A 15,932-nucleotide genomic window follows, 5' to 3' on the forward strand; every position below is an offset into this window, starting at 1 on the left:
CTCCTGGCAACCAGGCTTGTATTGTACATCAGCAAGATGGGTCAACCCTGCGGACCCCACTCACCTCATAGAGCTGCAAGTTAGAAGCCATCCAGGTGGGAATAAGGGTGGGAGGTCCTGGGGGCAGAAGCTGTTGCGTTGTCTCTATCTCTGGGCCCTGGAGGTGCCCGTCCCATCCTAGGTGCTTGACAGATACTCAGTGGGTAGTTGATGCGTTTATTCAGCAAATAGTTATTTAGCACAGGTGCCAGGCGTGGGACTGGGGCCACTGGCTGATAGGACAGACACAGCCCTGCTCCTGGAAGCTCGTGTTCTAGTGGGCGAACCAGATCCATAAACGGAGCAGCCTGGGCAGCAGGAGGCATCCCTGAGAGAAGAGGCCCCGGGGCACGGGAGGACCCCTGCCCTGTGAAGTCCCAATTACGTGGACACGGAATCAGCCCAGGCAGAGAGCAGGGGACAGGAGGCATGGCCGATCTCGGCTATGGCCATCTTGAAATTCTTAACATTTTACCTTTGAACTTGTGTTCTCTGAGTGAGGTTCTGGAACAATGGAGCACGCGTGATCTGGGGAGACATGTGGATACGTGTGCAGGTCCATCCTCATTATCTTCACGAAGCCTCATGAGCACAGGGTGCTGGTGGACGGTGTGTGACTCAGTGAGGACAAGGAAAGCTTGTCACGTCGATGACTGAGTAAGGGTGGCAGTGAGACCAAAGGGGCCGTGCGTTCTGGTAGAATCCAGATGCTCTCGGCACTGGCAGGGTTTCTTAAAACCCAAACAAGGGGCCCATCATGTCCTTTCTTTCTGGCGTCACTTCCTATATCAGTATCAGTGGATGAAAATGATGACAGAAGGAGAGGGACTTCCTTCCTTGCCAGTATGCTGAGGTTGAGGGTGTTGGTAGAAAGTACCCTGGTGTCAAGAAGTGAAATTAAAACAGTTGAGTTAGTTGTGTGAACCGTTTGCATTAGAGCAACTGCTGTTTTCAGAGCACCGATTCTGTGTCAGGGATTTTCAATGTTTCATCTCAGATCTTCATGTGTGACCAAGGGGCAGTAGGGATGCCTTTCCATTTATTTAGATCCTCTTTCAGGTCATTCAGGAATGGTTTGTAGTTTTCAGTGAACGAATCTTGCACATCTTTTATCAAAATGTTTTCTTAGTATTTAATTCTTTTTGATTCTATGAAATATCTCATTTGCAAATTGTTGTTTGCAAGTATATAGAAGTACATGGATTTTTGTCTGTTGATTGCTGAACTCATGTATTAGTTTTAATAGTTTTCTTAAGGATTCCTTAGAATTTTTTAGGCACAAGATTACAAATAGTGATGGTTTTACTTCTGCCTTTCCAAGCTATATGCCTTTTCTTTCTTCCTCCCTCTCTCCCTTCCTTCCTTCTTTTTTCTTTTTTTTTTTTTTGCGGTACGCGGGTCTCTCACTGCCGTGGCCTCTCCCGTTGCGGAGCACAGGCTCCGGACGCGCAGGCTCAGCGGCCATGGCCCACGGGCCCAGCCGCTCCGCGGCATGTGGGATCTTCCTGGACCGGGGCACGAACCTGCGTCCCCTGCATCGGCAGGCGGACTCTAAACCACTGCGCCACCAGGGAAGCCCCCTTCCTTTTTTTTCTTGTCTAATTGCCCTGGTTCGAACCTCCAGTACAGTGTTGAATAGAAGTGGCGAAAGCAGCCATCTTTGTCTTCTTCCTCATCTTAGTGGGAAAGTACTCAGTCTTTTACCATTAAGTATGATTTTGTGGGCTTTTCATGGATGCCCTTCCGAAGATTAAGGATGTTCCCTTCTATTCCTAGTTTGTGGATTGTTTTTCACACGAAAATATGTTGTATTTTGTCTAACGCTTCTTCTACATCTACTGATATAATCGTATGAATCTTTTCCCTTCATTCTCTTTAATGTGGTATTTTACATTGATTCTTTTTTGTATGTTATACCAACTTTGCATTCCTGGATAAATCTCACTTGATTATAGTATGTAATCCTTTTTAAAAAAACATGTTGCTGGATTTGATTTGCTAGTACTTTTGTGTCTATATTTATAAGGGATATTGGTCTGTAGTATTCTTTTATTGTGGTGTCTTTGTCGAGTTTTGGATTCAAGGTATTATTGGCCTCATGGAATGAGCTGGGAAGTGATCTCTTCTATTTTTTAGAAGAGTGTGTGAAGAATTGGTAGCAACTTATCTTTAAATGTTTGGTATAATTCACCAGTGAAGCTATCAGGGCCTTGGTTTTTCTTTATGAGTAATAATTTGATTATTAATTCAAATTCTGTACTTATTATAAGTCTATTCAGAAGTTCTATTTATTCTTGAGTCCATTTCAGTAGTCTGGAATAGATACTCTATCTAGGTACCTAATTTGTTGGCACACAATTATTCATAGTATTCCTTTATAATCCTTTTTGTTTCTGTATGGTTGGTAGTAATGTTCCCTATTTATTCCATTTCTGATTTTAGTAATTTGAGTCTTCTCTTTCTCTAGTCAGTCTACCTAAGGTTTGTTCCTCTATTTCTCCATTACTTCCTTCTTTTGTGTTATATTTTCTAGCATACTGTTTTAGTGTCCTTGTTGTTTCTTTTACTGTTTTTTTTTTTTTTTTTTTTTTGAGGTATGCGGGCCTCTCACTGCTGTGGCCTCTCCCGTTGCGGAGCACAGGCTCCGGACGCGCAGGCTCAGCGGCCATGGCTCACGGGCCCAGCCGCTCCGTAGCATGCGGGATCTTCCCGGACCAGGGCACGAACCCGTGTCCCCTGCATTGGCAGGCGGACTCTCAACCACTGTGCCACCAGGGAAGCCCTCTTTTACTGTATTTTTAAAGTTATTTTCTTAATGGGTTCCTGCAGATAACAATGAACATATTAATGATCAGCTAATGATTGGGAAGAGATTTCCTTAAATGCTTTTAACAAATAAATCCTCTAGCCTTTTCTGAGGGACTGTGTGTGTGTGTGTGTGTGTGTCGGAGCTCACCTTCAATGTTCAGGCATGCAGTTTACAAGTTTGCCTTAACTTTCACTTTCTGCTTGCAGAGAGCCTCAAGTTACACCAGAAGTGAGAGATTAGGTCCTTAACAGGTTTTTCCTGAGCATGTGCATAGCCCTGCACTTGCATATGACCTTTTAGATTCCCAGAAATATGTCAGAGCTTTTTAAAGCCCCCTATAGACATCACATTCCCTTGGTTTTCTTTTGCAGTTTTTTTGTTCTGCCTCTTGTTGGCCCCAACTACTATTGCTACTTCAAACAGCTACAGTGTAGAACACCTGCTGCTCATTTCTGTCAACAAACACCTCAGGCGTAGAGCTATTCATATGCAGTGAGCCCTGATTTTTAAAAAAAACCATTTATGGAGGATCCTAGAATGGAATGCAGAACGTGACAAAAGAATCTAACGGCACTAAAAATGTCAGACATTATTTCACTGAAGAGGATGGGGAAAAAAGGTGCTGACCTAAGTAACTTCAGAAATGAGTGGAGTTTGTAAGACTAAAGACAAAAGGAACTGTACATAAGCACTGTATTCTAGTTGATATAGTTGTTCCTCCCAGAAGTATGGGTTCACAATTCTGAAGCCATTCTACATGTATACTGAAACTGAACAATTAAGTATAAGGATGGTTGATGGTGAGAGCCAGGTTTCTCACTGTCAGAGCAGGAGGTTACAGATGAACAAGGGGGGAAAGGCAGAATGATCTATAGCCAAGCCAAGCTGACACAGAAAATTAACCATCACATGCAGTATGGGCACTAATTTCTTTGCTTTGTCAGCTAAGAGACCCTAGAAGCAACCATACCATGGTAACAATGAGCACACTCAGCCCCCAGATCTTGATTTCTAAAACCATTCTCCAGTAAAAGGAACCAGAGCACCTTGGAGAACGGCTGAATCTAGGCTGGGGTTGGAAATATACAAGATGAGCCTGGAGCATCTTGTAGTACCAGAAAGTAAGAAAGTGGTAAAACAAAACAAAACAAAACATAATGATGGGGCTAAAAGGGACACAGGAGTCAACTGAAAGAGCTCTCAATTTGAGTGACAAAATAAACTAGTATTGGATTATAACCCAAAGTATAAAATAAATATTGAGGTAAATAAAATTACTAAATAAATAAACAAATGGGCAGAATAGACAAATACCCTGTGCAAAGGAATTCCAAACAATTGTAGATACTCCACACTTAGAGGCAGAGTATAACTCCCACTCCTTAAATGTGGGCTATTCTCAGTTATTTTCTTTTATAGAATACATTCTACTTTGTAAAAAAAAATAAAGAAAAGAAAGAAAAAAAAGAGTAACTTTATATAGTAGAGAAACCTCACAAATACTATCTCAGCCAAGTGACCAAGGTCAATATTGACAATCCTTAGCCATATTAACAGCAAAGACACTTAATGTCATGTGATGAGAAGGGCATTTTTTTTTTTTTTTTTTTTGCGGTACGCGGGCCTCTCACTGCTGTGGCCCCTCCCGTTGCAGAGCACAGGCTCCGGACGCGCAGGCTCAGCGGCCATGGCTCACGGGCCCAGCCGCTCCGCGGCATGTGGGATCCTCCCAGACCGGGGAACGAACCCGTGTCCCCTGCATCGGCAGGCGGACTCTCAACCACTGCGCCACCAGGGAAGCCGAGAAGGGCATTTTTTCTCTGTGGTCTTCCTCTCCAAAACATATTACTCCAGTCTAATCATGATGTACCATCAGACATATCCCAACTGATGGATACCCTACAAAATACCTGACCAGTACTCCTTGAAACTATCAAGGTCATCAAAAACAAGGAAAGTCTGAGAAACGGTCACGGCCAAGTGGAGCTGAAGGAGACACGATGATTACATGTAATGTGGTATCCTGGATGGGGTCCTGGCACAGAAAAAGGACATCAGGTAAAACCATGAAAATCCAAATAAGATGTACTGTTTAATTAATGATAATGTATTAATATCGGTACCTTAGTTGTGACAAGTGTACCATATTGACATAAGATGCTAATAATAGGGGAAACTGGGTGTGGGGTATAGGAGAACTCTCTGTCCTATCTTCACAATCGTTCTGTAAATCTAACGCTCTTCTAAAATAAAATTTTTATCTTAAAAGATGGATTGGAAGTTTTGTATAGAGAGATGTGATTGATGCGCCAGCATTTCAAGGAAAGGATCTTTCCCTAAACGCCTTTTCTCTGGGATGATTTCATTTCCCTGGAGAAAAGTCCTCTAATTTCTGGTCTGGGGGCTACAGAAAGGCTGCTGGTACTTGCGCTGCTGCTTCATGGCAGAAGGGGGTGGGGAGCCCATGTCATCGCTCAGAAGGCAGATGTTAACTCACCTGCCCCTCACTTCCAACATGATGCCTCCCCTTTTCAGTAGGACCTCTCTGGCTCACCTGGGAACACACCTCCTACCTCCTGCAGGCATGCGGTGGGGGTCTTGAGGCCTGACACTGGGGATCCGTCACTGCTTTTCATCCATTTCCCTCCATTGGACTCAGGGCTGTTTCCACCACATCACCTGCTTTCCATGTTCCCACAGTGTGTTGGTATCAGTTGTTCAGTTGTCTCTTCCCCTGTGTTTTAATTGACTTGTTGTTTATTCTGTCTTTGTAGGTTTCAAACTTCTCTTTTTATGTATGGTCACTTTGGTAGGATTTGGGGAGAGCGAAAATAAATGAGATGCTCAATCAGCCAAGTTTAACTGAAAGTTTTATGGTTCCTCCACCATGATCAAATGTTCTGTAGGAAAATTAGGGCGTGACATTTCCTACCCTAAGACCCTGGGACTGAGTGCTGGCCCTGAGGCTCCTGTCAGACAAAAACTAATCAGAAAATGGGCAGATAAAATATCTGAGCTGAAAGATCAAAGTCAGAATCCCCATCTCCCTAAAGCCCCAGTTTCCCTTGGAAACCCACAACCCCATTACCTCAAAGGAAATATGGCCATACAGGTGAGCTTCTCCGAGGATCAGTTTGCCTGGGTAGATGGCAGCTTCTGCCTGTGGCTCGGGAATTCCGTGGCAGCTCTGATCTCACTGGGGCCCACAGGAGCCTCTCAACAGAGCCTGAGTCACCATCATGAAGTCAGCCAGCACCCTGTTCCATCCCCAAGTAGGCCAGCAGAGCTCGGGCATGCTCCCATTGCCCTGATGGACAACTCAGAGAACTGGACTTGCACCCAGCAAGTCCCCTGACCCCCTGTTATCCTGACATACTCACATTTAAGGTGTAAGCTGCAGCCCCAGTGGAAATATAAAAAGGAAGTCAATTCCATGGGTTTTTCCTCACAAAAGGAAAGCTAAATACCGTCACTCAGGCCAATGTAGCCTGAACACGAGGTGTGACGCTTCAGGAAAGAACTTAAGAGGCTGCCTCTAGAAGTCTGCTGCTCAGGGCTCTGTCTCTCCCCGGAGCCACGAGGATGCTGTGTGGGATTCTGCTCCCAGTTGCCCACCAGCCTTGGTGTCACCTCGTTTTACTCGGGGTGACAACCAGGCCAGGAGATGCTGGCCTGAGACTTGCCCCTGCCATACAGGGAGACTGTCTGAGGCGGTGTCCCTTCCTTGCTGGGCTGAATGTCCCTCTGAAAGGCCTTCCCCTCCCAGCAACCTCACAGCATGGAAAATGCCACAACCGTGTGGTGCTCTCACCTCCTGGCAGCTGGACTGCATCATTTCTCCTCCAGCCCGCACGGAAGTGGACATGATCCGCACTGCTCTCCACTGGCTCTGCGGCCCTGGGAGCCCTGCTGGGAGGCTGAGGCAGGCCTTGGCGTACCCAGGACGTTCCCTCCTGCACAGTCTAACTCAGTCCCTAGAGTCCAGCGAAGCCTCCTCCAGCCAACCTGGTCGGGTCCATTTACCTGGGGATGGGTGGGGGTCCCAGCCCCCTCCTAGGGGTGAGTAGCCATGTCTCCACCAAGGCTTAGCTCCTGTGGTGGTGGGGAGCTCCCCCAAGCATCCACCCCTCACCCTGCCCTCCTGGGACCGACCTCAGCATCCCCTCTGCTGCGTGCCCTCTCCTGCTGGGGCCCCGGCACCACGCCCTAAACGCAGCCCTCCTCACTGCATTCCAGCCCTGACCTCACCTCTAGACCCATCACCCCTGCCAGGTGCTGCCCGCACGGGGAAGGAGATCCCTGAGAGCAGAGCTCAGAGCAGCAGACCTGGGGGGCCTCACAGGGAGGCAGGTGAGGCCACCCGAGGAGGTCACCACCAAATGTCAGGGGCCCCAGTGCCTCTCACCACCTCTCCCCAGGCAGGGGCCGGATCCAGGCAGGCAGGCGGCAGTCAGGTGCATCTCAGGGCAAGTCTGAGAGCCCCACTCCACTCCCTCCAGAAAACAGGCTCTGCTCCATCTTCATGTATTTATAATAGCCCTTTCTTGTTTTTTGTCAAGCTGTGTTTTCTGTGTATCAATAAAATCAATGATACGAATCCCACACCAGGGCCTGATATGAGATCTCTGCTGGGAAACGCTCCTTCTAAAGCGCTCCCTCTTCAAAGAGCTCTTTCTAAAAGGAAGTAATGGTCTCTGCCCATGCAGGAGCCTTGGGGGACACAGAGGGCCATGGCTCTGCAACCTGGCCTTCCATAGGGCTCTCTCATCTGCACCCCCGTAAGTGGATCAATCAGAGATGCCCAGCTGAGGAGAGCACAGTATGGGTGTCTTCCCCCAAAGGGACCCTAGGGTGCAGAGCACCAGCAGGATGAGGGCTCAGGGGCCTGGGAGGTACGGGCTGCTCTGGGTCTCAGGCCCTGCCACCCTCAACCCCACACCCCCACCTCAGCCTGAAGCTGCAAGCTGGAGCCCCTGAGGAACGTCCGTACTGGGCCAGGAAGCCTGGAGCCTAGTCTAGGGAGGGGTGAGCGCTGAGCACCGCCACTTGGGAGAGCCCTGAGGAACTCCTGGGTGAGGCCCCAAAGCTGCAGAGCGCAGAAAGGAGCTCTCAGCAGAGGGCCTAAGGCCAGAGGTCTGGAGATGGACTGCATGGGGCTCCTGGACCTGCTCTGGAGCATCAGAGTTGGGATGCAGATTCCCAGGCCCTCTTTCTTTCGGGGCCTTGCCTTCTCCAGGACATGGCAAGTCCCACATGTCTCATGGAAACACCAGCTCCTGTCGGGGTCACCAGGTGGGCTCACAGGCATGGGGTCAGCACAGTGGTGGTGGGATCAGCAGGGAGAGAACTGGGGACTAACAGCCCTTGGTACCTGATGACCTCCATCCCTCTAAAGGGAGGCTGGTTCAGGGTTTCTGGATTCCAGGGAGGGCAGGCAGGACCCCTGGGGGTGCCCTGGACCTGTCCCGGCTCTGTCTGAGGGCCTTGGATCTCCTGGGGTTCACCAGCACACAGCTGGGCAGGGGACATGCTGTGAGAGCAGTTATGAATTAAACTGTGTCCTCCTCAAATGCATATGTTGAAGCCCTAGCCCCTACTGTGACTGTACTGGGAGACCGGGCCTAAAGGGAGGTAATTAAGGTTAAATGGGGTCATGAGGGTGGGGCCCTAATCTGATAGGACTGGTGTCCTTATTTTTTTTTTAAGATTTTTTTTTGATGTGAACCATTTTTAAAGTCTTTATTGAATTTGTTACAATATTGCTTCAGTTTTGTGTTTTGGTTTTTTGGCCGCAAGGCATGTGGGATCTTAGCTCCCCAACCTGGGATCGAACCCACACCCCCTGCATTGGAAGGCGAAGTCTTAACCACTGGACCGCCAGGGAAGTCCCAGGACTCGTGTCCTTATAAGAAGAGGAAGAGACCTCAGAGAGCTCTCCACCTCTTTCTCTCCCTCTTTCCACATGCATGGAGGACAGGCCATGTAAGGACATGGGAGAAGGTGGCTGCCTACAATCTAGGAAGAGAGGCCTCACCAGAAACCAACCCTGCCTTCAGAACTGTGAGAAATAAATTTCTGTTGGATAGCAGCCTTAGCTGACTGATACAATGGCCCCAGTAGGAATGTTGTACAGAGAAAGATGCTCTGGGCTGTGAGTCTGGGGCAGCAGGGTTATGATCAGCAAGAGGCACAGACAGCACAGGTGCCTGGAAGTGGGGCCTATAGGGACTGGGGCTCACAGGACCCCTCCCCTGGAGAACCCCTCTGAAGCCAGGGACATACTGGGCCCACTGTGGAGCTGGATCGTGGTGCTGAGCAGTCCTCAAAGGTGTCTGAGACCACTGATGACAAGCTGATGACAAGATTGGCATTGAGGGTTGAAAGTGCAAGGTGACCAACACATCCCTGGAAGTTAGCTCTTGGGCCAGCTGTCATGGGACAGGCATATTGCGGGTGTTACTCTTGGCTGGGGACCTGAGGTTTCCATGAGGTCCAACCTCCAGGGTATGACCCATGGCACAGATGCAGGCCCTGGATGCCTCCCAGTGGGGAGTACGGGCTTACCCTCCTGGGCACTCCCAGAGGGGCTGGGCACACAAACCACAGAGGAACAAGGATTTCAAGGTCGGGGTCTCGGGGGCTGCACCTTCTGTCTCCCCTGGGGCTCCCACTCCCAGTAGATGCATCTGATGGACAGTTGCAGGTGTCCTGGGCCAGGTGCCTCTTGGCATGCAGTCCTGGGCTCTTCAGCAATGGGGCTCAACCCTCTGTCCACGGCTAGATATGGGACAAGTCTGGCCTTTTTATGGGGGCCAGCTGTTTGCGTTCCAGGTTTTCTGCCACCAGCTAATACTTATCCAGTGTCAGCTGTGTGACAAGCACTACACTGGGTATTTACAACCCTGTGAGGCAAGAGCTCTCACATCCCTATTTCACAGAGAGGTAACTGAGGGTAGGTAGCTTGCCCCAGGCCACAGCTGGTTGAGGGTCTGAGTCAGGTTTACACCTCAACCCGCTGAACTTCACAGCCCAGGCTGCCTCTCTTCACAGCAGCATTGACCTTGGGGGCGGTTCCCTCAGCCCATGGCTGCCGACCTCACAGACCCCAGAAGTGCTGGCTGAGGCAGTGGGGTCCTGCCCTACTTGAGGGACCCTTCCTGGAAGCACAGAAGAGTGGATCCTTTCTGGGTACAGTGGGCCCAGGGTCATCCCCCACTCTTGGACTCTGTATTAGGGTTCTCCAGAGAAACAGAACCGGTAAGATACCCTTTCTATCCATCTATCTATCTATCTATCTATCTATCTATCTATCTACCTACCTATTTACCTATCTATCATCTATCTATCTATGCATCTATCTATCATCTATCTATCATCTATCTATCTATGCATCTATCTAGGGAGATTTATTATAAAGAATTGGCTCACCTGATTGTGGAGGCTGAGAAGTCCCAAGATTTGCAGTTGGCAGCTGGAGACCCAGGAATGCTGATGGGATAAGTTCTAGTCTGACAGGCTTGAGACGCAGTATTTCAAGTCTGAAGGTCAGAAAAGATCGATGTCTCAGTTCAACAGTCAGGCAGGAGGAGTTCCCTTTTGTTCTGGGGAGGCTCAGCCTTTTGTGCTATTCAGGTTTTCAACTGACTGGATGAGGCCCACCCGCATCAGGGAGGGAAATCTGCTTTATATCGTCTTCTGATTCAATGCTAATGTCACTAACACAACACTGTAACTCAACTATACTTCAATTTAAAACATGCTAATGTCATCCAGAAACACCCTCACAGAAACACTCAGAATACTGCTTGAGCAAATATCCCGGCACCCCACCGACCTAGTCATGCTGACGCATAGAATTCACTATCACAGGTTCTGAGACTCCAGGCCCAGGAGCCCCGAGTGCGCGCCAGCTCCCAGCCATACACCTTGCTCTGGGACAGGCTTTGGCTGTAGGGCCTGGATGTGGATGAGATCAGTTAACAGCACGTCCCCTGGGCATGCCCTTCACACTCTGAACCTCCTTCCTCCTCCGTACGTGGGTGTACTGTCCATGACCAGTGACCCATGCAGTGTAGACCAGGGCACTGGGATTCGGAGAGGTCCCACAGTCAGTCAGAGGTGCTGCCGGGATCTGAACCCAGGTGCTCTGGCTCCCAGCCCCAGCCTATTCTGCTGCCTGCCTCCCGCTAGGGGATGGTGTGTTTCCCCACTCTCACTGGGCTCACGGCTGTTTCTGAAGTTGGGCGGCCTGCCAGCCTGGGGTCCCCGGAACAGTTTGGGATGTGAAGAGGAAGCATGCAGAGTGGGGGACCCCGAGGGTGAAGAGGGCAACTCTCTCCTGCCGAGAGAGAACCATGTCTCTCCCTTGAACCCACCAGGGGCTGGCCTCGCAGGGGATTGTCCAGAAGAGGCAGTTAGGGAGGCTGGATGTCCTCGAAGGGGGCAAGTCTCCCAATGCCATGGTGAGATGACCCCCACATGGCAACCCCTAGACTGGCCGTAAGATTCCAGACAGAATGATCTTCACATGCAGTTTAAGAACGGCTCCTTCTAAAAATCAGGATGGGCCATTACATACTGAAGTAATTCTGGTACATGCTGAGATTTGTAGAACTGGGTCCAAAGTCCCGGGGTGTGTGTGTGTGTGTGTGTGTGTGTGTGTGTGTGTGTGTGTGTGTGTGTGTGTGTGTGTGTGTGTGTGTGTGTGTGTGTGTGTGTGTGTGTGTGTGATGGGGGTGAGTGTGGCCCTAAGCAGGCTTCCAACCACAGAGGATGGCCTTCAAGGTCCTGGAGGGTGGATCCAGGGTTCTGCTTAAGGCTGGCACACTTTTGACAGGGTCCTTGAGGGCTCAGGACCCAGAGATGGAGGCTGTTGAGAAAAACAATGAGCATCCCTGGCAGGGAAAGCTCTGGCCTACGGCCGCTCACGGCGAGACCCAGGTCCACACAGTTCACACCCGCCAGGCCTCAGAGACCCGCACACCCCTCCTCTGTCTTCCAGATGAGGCCCCTGAGGGAAAGGAGCAGGTTCCTGCCAGGCCCCACATGCCAAGGCCAGCCAGGTGCTTGGTCACTGCCCCACACTGGACCCCAGGGGTCAGCCCCTCCTTCTCCCTTTGTGTCTTGTCCACAATCACTTTAGCTTTGTTATCACTTCCTGTAAATCAACTCGCTTTTTAACCTAGTCTCATCCTAAGCAATGTCAGCCTTCGAACAGTCTCTCAACGTACTTGGGTCTCTTTTCCCTCCACACACTGTCTCGATGAAAATGACTCATAGAGATGAAGATGGTTCAGGCAGTTCCTGACTTAAGGAGTCAAGCTTTGCTCTGCAGCCTCTCATTGGACGGCCCCGTCCCTAGAAGGACGGGGTTGGTCGGGCTGTTCTCTGGGAGCCAGGCTGTCCTGAGCGGATCTTGACCATGACACCACAACCTTCAAGGAAATGCCTTTTTCTTTGCAAAGCCAGGCCACATGCCATGACTGACTTGACCTCATAGGTGTGAGGGTTCAGTAGAGGAAAGCGAGCTTCACTTTCTCCTGTGTCTTCTCCCAGTGGCCATATATATCCCCGTGACACTTGGTATCTGAAAGTCCATATTGTTTGGGGATGAACACATCCACATTTAGTGCTCATGTGACAGGATTCCCCTAACCTCTTGCCTTCTACCTTTCTATGCTTCAGTGTGACACTTGTCAGCAACAGAAGCCTAGATTTTGCTTTTGTGTCCAATCTGACAGTCTCTGTGGAGTACACTTGTGGTTATTGTTTTTATTGATCTATGAGAACTTCATTCCAGCTCTTAATTTTTGTCCTGGATTTTTCTAGACTTCTATTTTCCCTCTCCTTCCTAACTCCTATCAGAGTGACTAAATTTTCTGTCTTCCCTTTTCCTCTTCTTAAGGGTTTGGAAGTCGTGGTTGGCTGATAATAGTTCCCAAAGACACAATCGCGCACTAATTCCCAGAACCTGAGAATATTACCTTATATGCAAATATGTCCTGAAATTAATGATCTCGAGAGCAGAAGTTTATCCTGGGTTCTCTGGGTGGGCCCTAAATGCAATCACATATATCCTTATAAGAGAGAAGCAGCGGGAGATCTTACACAAACCTACACAGACGAGAAGGCTTTTTAAAGACTGGCAGAGACTGCAGTGATGTGGCCACAAGCCCAGGAAAGCTAGGGCAGCCACCAGAAGCTGGAAGGGGCAAGGAAAGATTCTCCCATAAATCCTCAGGAGGGAGAACTACGCTGCCTTCTTGACACTTGGTTTCTGTCTTCCGGCCACCAGAACTGTAGAAGAAGTTTCTGTTGCTGTCAACCACCAATTTTGTGGTAACTTGTTGTAGCAGTCACAGGAAACTAACACAGAGGTCATATTTTCTACTTCTACTACTTTAATAAGTTGCCCTGAAATTCTTTCCCTGTCTACTAGAACATGCAGACTCTTCTTAGACACAGTCAGCATCTCTGCCCTGCTCCGTGCGAGTGTGCTGGACTTTGCTGCTCAGTATATCCATTCCCACCTTCTCTTACGGGCCCAAGCTCTTCTTTTTTTTTTTTTTTTTTTTTTTTGCGGTACATGGGCCTCTCACTGTTGTGGCCTCTCCCGTTGCGGAGCACAGGCTCTGGACGCACAGGCTCAGTGGCCATGGCTCACGGGCCCAGCCGCTCCGCGGCATGTGGGATCTTCCCGGACCTGGGCACAAACCCGTGTCCCCTGCATCGGCAGGCGGACTCTCAACCACTGTGCCACCAGGGAAGAGGGTCCAAGCTCTTGACTCCTCTCCTGTGAGGACCTTTAAAACTGGAAGCAGGCCAAGAGGCTACATTCACCAAAGGGCTAATTCATGGAAAGTCAATTTGCTGAAAGTCGGTTTTTCAAAAAATCAATTTGCTGAAGACAGGCTTTGCCAGCTGACCAATACGGCAAACTTACCAATTTAAGAAACATTTGTTTCCTTGATGAAAATGAAGTGTGCAGCTATTGGGTGATAGAATTGTTAACAGTTTCTAAAGCTTTCTGTGAAGGTTTAGCTGCTGGCAGCCCTCTAAGGCAGGTCCAGCTAGCTGGATGCTGAGGTTGTGGGGTGCAGTCGGTCTTTTGTGTGTGTCTTCAAGCCCCAGTCCTGGGCTAGGCAGCCGTCCCCGGCCCTGCTCTCATTGGCACAGAATCAGATCAGTGCCTGGGTTCACATGCTGTGCTTTCTCGCTCTTCATCTCTGTCTCTGGAAATGCCCCTCGCTGCCTCGAAAGCTCAGTCGTGCATTTAAATGTTGTTTGTTATATGTTGCCCAGTTTTTCTAAGCCCCGTGTGGACGGGGTGGGGTAAGGGGAGAGGATTTCCAAGGTCTCCAGGATGGCTGGAATGGAGTTTGCTGTGCCCGTTTTGGGGACAGGGAAGCTGGGGCCCGCAGCAGGAGACCTGCCCTACAACAGTCGCACAGAGACGGGGTGGAGTTGAGATTTGATCCTGGCTCTGCCTCCTGCGGCCTCTTCAACGGACGGTGAAGGATCTTCCGTTGAATGTTCAAGTCCTCGTCAAGGTTCACAAAGTGGCTTTGAGGAGGAGGGGCTGCGAGCCCCCCTAAGGCCCCCGGGGCCCCCAGTTGAGAAAGATCCTGACGACTCATCTGGGTTCAGAAGGGATGGGGGTGTAAGTGACCCCCAGTGCTGGTGCTGGTGCCAGCTTTGCTGCCCACCTCGACTGCAGGCCTGGTAGCGATGGAAGGGCAGCAAGAAGGAGAGGCCCGCAGGCTCTGCCGTGGGGCGCAGACCCCTCGTCCCCGCCTGGCGCACCGGGGAACCACCTAGGCCTGCTCCTGTGCCTCTTCGGGCTCCATCCTGGGAGTGCGCGTTAACGAGCTGCTACCTATTGCATGAGGCAGCCTGCTGATGAAGCACGCGGGATTCTTGCTTACAGGCAACCCGCCCCTGAGCTCAACGCCCAGAGGTCCCAATAGCTTGGTCGTCGGGTCGATTGCACCTTGGAAAGGCCAGGCCGGGCCTGAGTTCCTCCCTGACCACTTTGCTTTGGGAGGAGCAGGTCTCCCTCCCACCCCCGGCCACAGCTGCGCCCAGCTGGCAGCCCAGAGCCCGGTGAATGTGGGGGGCTGGCTCTGAGTCCCCGCCCCTCCGACTGGCGGCCATAGGCCGCCATGACCTTCTCTGACCTGCCTCACCTCACCCTCCCCTGCCTGGGACTGGACCCCCACCTGTGCCACTCCCCAGCCTCAGCCTCGGCTGTTGCAGTCGGCTGATCCTTTAGCCACTGAAGCTCACCTTCACCCTGAGCGAGCTCAGGTGACACGTGTCACAGACTGTCCTCATGGGTGGCTGACACGCCAGGCAGATCCCACCTGTGTAAGGGGAGCTCTCACGAGAGTGCTGGCCTGCAGGCTTCGTCCCGTCCAGAGCTGCCCACCGTTGGTCTCTGTGGCCTGCAGGACGGCGCAGGCTCTCTCCTGCCTCCTGACCAGCCACATTTCCCAGGACGGAAACGGCCTTTACCTGGACCTGTTTGGATGAAGAGACAAGGTGGGGCTTGCCTCCTGGTGCTGACGCGGGCAGTTCTGGGGGTCCCTGGCCACCTGCTACCCGCCCCCTCAGGCCTGCCCTCCGGTCATCTCTGTGGAGCAGCCCCCAGCGTAGGTGGTGGACACGGGTGGCCCTGGGTGCATGTCCCACGCAGACCGGAGAGCGATCTGCAGGGCTGCAGGGCGGGCCCCGAGGGGAACATCTCACCACGAGCTGGTCTGGGCTGGCTGACCACTGGGTGTGATGGGCCTGCTATTGAGCAGGAGTTCCTTCCTCCCTGGGGATCTGCATCTGCCCCCACGGTGAGCCCCTCTGGGCCTGTCCCTGCCTAGAGGTGACAAGGGGTCCTCACGACATTCTCGGGTCCACCCCGGAGTGTTCACGTCCTCCTGAGCTGAAAGTTTGGGGGTTAGGCCCACAAGCTGTTGTCTCTGAGCTGGTGTTTCAGAGGAAGTGACGTTGGCCTCTGAATCACGTGGGGTTCACCCTGCGGCCCAGAGCAGGTAGTGGTGCGAGCTGGGGATGCGGGAAGGAGGTCCACAGC

The 15,932-nt window shown here is 50.9% G+C and overlaps 1 protein-coding gene across 1 annotated transcript in view; it reads right to left on the reverse strand.

Moving 5' to 3' along the window:
• Positions 1–15,321, reverse strand: part of RET (ret proto-oncogene) — a 113,731-nt gene extending 98,410 nt beyond the window's left edge. Inside the window, exons 1-2 of the mRNA XM_067710964.1 lie at positions 15,134–15,321; positions 10,277–10,386 (exon numbers count right to left, since the gene is read on the reverse strand). The gene's annotated coding sequence lies outside the window, so the exon portion shown is untranslated. The remainder of the gene's footprint in view (positions 1–10,276; positions 10,387–15,133) is intronic.
• Positions 15,322–15,932: the final 611 nt, after the last annotated feature.

Source organism: Pseudorca crassidens, chromosome 16, assembly GCF_039906515.1.
Source record: "Pseudorca crassidens isolate mPseCra1 chromosome 16, mPseCra1.hap1, whole genome shotgun sequence".
NCBI lineage: Eukaryota > Metazoa > Chordata > Mammalia > Artiodactyla > Delphinidae > Pseudorca > Pseudorca crassidens.